The sequence below is a fragment of the Chrysochloris asiatica genome, unplaced genomic scaffold (genome assembly GCF_000296735.1).
Source record: "Chrysochloris asiatica unplaced genomic scaffold, ChrAsi1.0 scaffold00093, whole genome shotgun sequence".
In the NCBI taxonomy this organism is placed as follows: Eukaryota; Metazoa; Chordata; class Mammalia; order Afrosoricida; family Chrysochloridae; genus Chrysochloris; species Chrysochloris asiatica.
In genome coordinates, this window is record NW_006408611.1 from 9839075 (window position 1) to 9844243 (window position 5169).

Consider the following 5169-nt stretch of genomic DNA (forward strand, 5'->3'; position numbering starts at 1 on the left):
ATCCGCCATCTTGTTTGTTCTCTCCATTTCATTTTTGACAATTTCCAATTTTATTAGATTCATACTTCATACATTCCATGTTCCCATTGTTAATAGATTTTTACAGATGTTTCTCCTTATTTTGAGTTTGCCCCATTAGCAAATGGTGGTCCCAATGACTTTACTCCATTTGCATCATGAAGGTGAACTCCACCTTGAGGAGGCAGCTCTTCCCCAGATGTATTTTGAATGTCTTCCAAGCTGAGGGGCTCATCTTCCAGCAATAGCTAACAACATTCTAGGGCTCTGCATCATGTTTCAATATTCAACATTCTGGTACTGACAGTGTTCCAGTTTTATTCATATGGTTTTCAGTGACTGATACTCAGAAGTAGTCCATCTCTCCTACTTACTAGACTGTCTTCATCTGGAAGCTCAGCTAAAAACTGTCCACTGTGAGTGACCCTGCTGGTATTTAAAATAGCCATGGCATCGCTTCCAGAATCACAGCCACACACAAGCTACCACACTATTTGATGTTAACATGTTGTTCAACTATTACCATTATCCATTTCCAAATTTCCCCATCACCCTTAGCAGAAGGTCAATGACCATGCATTTTCCCCTCTACTATGCAATTCTTGAGCTTTGGAATTAAGGCTGAGTGGCCACCATAAGTTCAGTGTTTAATTACTCAGAGCTGAAGAAGAGCTGTCTCATTACAACCAGACATATATCATGCAAATCTGAAATCCCAGGGAATAAGGAGAGTTGTAAGGAATGGCAGCCCAAAACTTCTTCCCTTTAGAGTGAGGAGCTATGAGATAATGAGTCAGCACCTCAGTGGAATAGGTTCTGAACAAGCACCCACAGCTGACATGGAGAGATACAGAAAGAGGTTGCCTTTAACCACCTTTCTTCGTACTGCAATGGTAATTTCTCAGTAGGAGAAACCTGGGCAGGAGACATTTGGCAATGTCTAAAGACATGCTTAAGGAGCTCTGGTGGTATTGTGGAGTAGGTGTTGGCCTTCTAATCCCAAGGTCTACAGTTCAAACCAACCAGATGCTCCTTAGAAGAAAGATGAGGCTGTCTACTCTTATAAAGACTGATAGTCTGGGAAAACACTATATAAGTTCACTGTCAGTCAGAATGAACTGCAAGGCAGTATATTTGAGTTTAGAAATAAGTTTCATAGCCACAATTGAGGGAATGCTAATGACATTGGCTAGGTAGAGGCCAGCGATGCTGCTAAACATACTACAATATGTGAGACAATTCACACAACAAAAAATTTCTGACCCAAAATATCTGTACTGAGGTTAAGAAATCCTGCACTATGACATTGTTGTTGTTATTAGGTGTTGTCAGGTTAGTTCTGATTTATAATGTTCTATATACAACAGAGCAAAGCATTCTCAGGTCCTGTGCCATCCTTACAAATGCTTGAACCCATTGATGCAATCAGTTTGTCAATCCATCTTCTTGAGGTTCTTTGTCTTCTCTGACTCTGTAGCAAACATGATGTCCTTCTGAAAGCACTGATTCCTTCTAATAACAGGTCTAAAGCATGTAAGACGAAGTCTCACTATCCTCATTTCTTAAGAACATTCTGGCTGTACTTCTTTCAAGACAGATTTGTTTGTTTTCCCGGCAGCCCATGAGGTAGTCGATATTCTTCACAAACACCATAATTCAAAGGCATGAGTCTACTTCAGTCATCCTCCAGTTCAGCTTTTACATGTATATGGAATGGAATGGCGAATAGAAATACCATGGTTTGGGACAGATGCACCGTAGTCTTCCAGGTGACATCTTTGATTTTTAACCTCTATAACAAATAAATACTGCTTCTGTAAGTTTATGAACTTAAAAATAAGAAGAAGATGGAAGGAATACAGAATCACTGTTCCAAAAAGAAATGGTCATTGTTCAACCATTCCAAGAGCTAGCACATGATCAAGAACTGATGGTAATGAAGGAAGAAGTCCAAACTGCACTGAAGGTATTGACTAAAAAACAAGGCTTCAGGAACTGATGGAATACCAATTGAAATCTATTAACAAACTGATGCAGCACTGGTGGCACTCATTCATCTATGCCAAAAAATTTGGAGGACATTTATCTGGCCAACTAATTGGTTGTTGTTGTTAAGTGATGTTGAGATAGTTCTGATTTATAGTGACCCTGTATACAGCAAAGAGAGGCTGGTGGGTTTGAATCACCACCTTGAAGTTAAATTCAACCTTGCAGTCCTGTGCTTATCCTACAGTACCACACCAGAAACTGATTTGAAGAAATACATATTTGTGCCCATTCCAAAGAAAGGTGAACCAAAGGAAAGCAGAACTTATTGAATAATAATATTAATAGCCCATGCAACTAAATTTTTGTTTAAACTAATTTTAAAATGGCTGTAACAGTACATTGACAAAGAACTACCAGAAATACAAGCTGGATTCAGAAGAGGACATGGAAGAAGGGATATCACTGCTGATGTCATATGTATCTTGGCTGAAAGCAGAGAACACCAGAAAGATGTTTACTTATGTTGTTTTGACTGTGCAAAGGTTTTTGAATCATGACAATCTATGATAATATTGTGAAGAACAGATATTCCACATCACTTGATGATGTGCATAAGGAACCTGTGCATAATTGAACAAGAAGAAGTTGTTAGACTGGATCAAGGGGGAACTGAAAGGTTTCAACTCAGGAAAGGTGTGCACCAGAGCTACATTATTTCACCATATTTATTCAATCTATATGTGGAGCAAATAATCCAATGAAGAGGAACATGTCATCAGGGTTGGAAGAAGACTCATTAACAAGCAGTGATATGCAGATGATACAACTTTGCTTGCTGAAAGTGAAGAGGACTTAAAATGCCTGCTGATTACAATCAAAGGCCACAGCCTTCAGTATGAATTGTACCGCCAAGGTAAAGAAAAGCAAAATCCTTGCAACTGGACCAATAAGTAACATCATGATAAATGGAGGAAAGATTGAAGTTGCCAAAATCTTCATTTTGCTTGGATCTACAGTCAACACTAATGGAAGCAGCAGCGATAAATCAAACAACATATAGCATTTGATAAATCTACTACACAAGACCTCTTTAAAGTGTTCAAGAGCAAAGATATCAGTTTGAGGACTAACGTGCACCTGACCCATGCCATGGTATTTTCAATAGTCTCAAGGCATGTGAAAACTGAACAATGAATAAGGAACACCATAGAATGGATGCATTTGAGTTATGGTGCTGGAGAAAAATACTGAAAGTAACATGGACTGCCAAAAGAACAAACAAATCTGTGTTGGAAGATGTACAGCCAGAATAATGCTCCTAAGGAGCCAAGATAATGAGACTTCATCTCTCATACTTCGGACATGTTATCAGGAGGGACTCGTGCTTGCAGAAGGATATGATGCTTCGTAAATTAGAGGATCAGCTAAAGAGAGGAAGACCTCCAGTGATATGGATTGGCACATTAGCAGCAGCAAGAGGCTCAACAACAGTTGTGAGGATGGCAAAGGAGCAGGCAGTGTTTGTTTCTGTTGTGCATAGGGTTGCTACGAGTCAGAGTCAATTGGGTCACACCGAGCAACAAACAACAACAGTTATCCAAAACTCTACTACTGCTTCTGGAACATGCAAAATCTCTTTTTCCTCTACCTTGCAATGTAACAACCATGGAGCATTATACATTTCCTTTTTAAATACTGATGGACACTACCCTTTTCTGAGTTCATTTCCTAATTACCAAACTCCATTAGTATTAATTAAAGATACACGAGAACTAACAACATAAGAAAAGTAAAAACAGTATTTATCAGTATGAAAATTATTTTAAACATGAAACATAAAGTGAACAGTTTGTCATTTATGTCTATTTACTGTGCAACACAATAAGGATTATGAGAATCATAAAAAATCAAATAAACTGTCATAAGTTTCATTTTATCATAACAGTAAACTCTGTTTATACATTTACTTATAGCTCAGGAGTTCAGATATTCTGCTCTCAACCTAGAATAATCATCATGAGGAAGGTCCCCAGCACATTGTAATAAAATTGTTTATCTTTACCTTGAGCAAACCATAACCCAGCTGATGATCATTAGCCTTCAACATTTTGTTCAATAGTCTCTGAAAATTCAAATCATTTACTATATGGCAAATGTTTACTTTTCAAAGTCAATAAAAATACATAAAAGCAAAATGAAAAATATATTCAGCACTCAAAATAGTGATTTTCATAAAGATTCTTGTTTTTGGGAAGAGGTGAGTGTCCTACTCTGATTAGACCAAAACAACAAAATTACAGTATACAAGTATAAACTGTTTCAAAAACAAAATTACTTTTCAAACCCCAAATGAAGTGAGCTGTAAAAACCATATAGTTAAACATATGCGAAGCACATAATTATTTATAGATTATTTAGTTTCTTCCTATAAATTAAAGCATACCCAAGGAGCTCTGGTAGCATAGTGGCTACGAATCAGGCTGCGAACCTTAAAGTCAGCAGTTCAAAACTACCAGCTGTTCCATGGGAGAAAGATAAGGGGTTTTTTTCTGCTCCCATAAAGATTTATAGCCTCAGAGGTTTTTCTGCTCCCATAAAGATTTACAGCCTCGGAAACCCTGTACAGGGTCGCTATGAGTTGGAACTGACTCCACGGCACATCACCACCACCAAGAATACCTGATGTGGCACTGTAAGATAAGCACTGGACTACTAATCTTAACGTTGGTAGTTCAAACCCACAAGCTGCTCCTTAGAAATCCTATACATGGTGGCTATGAGTTGGAACCAACTCGACAACACTAGACAACAGCAATAACCATACAGCAAATAACAATCTAATCTATCAACTTTATGGTGTGCATTCTTAGGAAGCAGGAGAAGCAACAAAACTAACTAGTGTACAAGAACTGAATATGACCACAGCACACCCTACGAGTGTCCTGTGCATGTTCCCATCATTCATAATGATCCTTACAGCTAACCTCAAAGAGGTTTTCAGGAAAGAGGCAATATTCAAAAAGATGTTATGACTGACTAGAGGTGGGGCTTGATGGTGACTAGGTTGAAGGTGCAGTTAAGTTTGCCGTCAGCAATACCATAGAATACCAGACAAAGCAGATCCAGGGCAGAGCTCCAAAACTTCAGAACAGAGATAGGAAT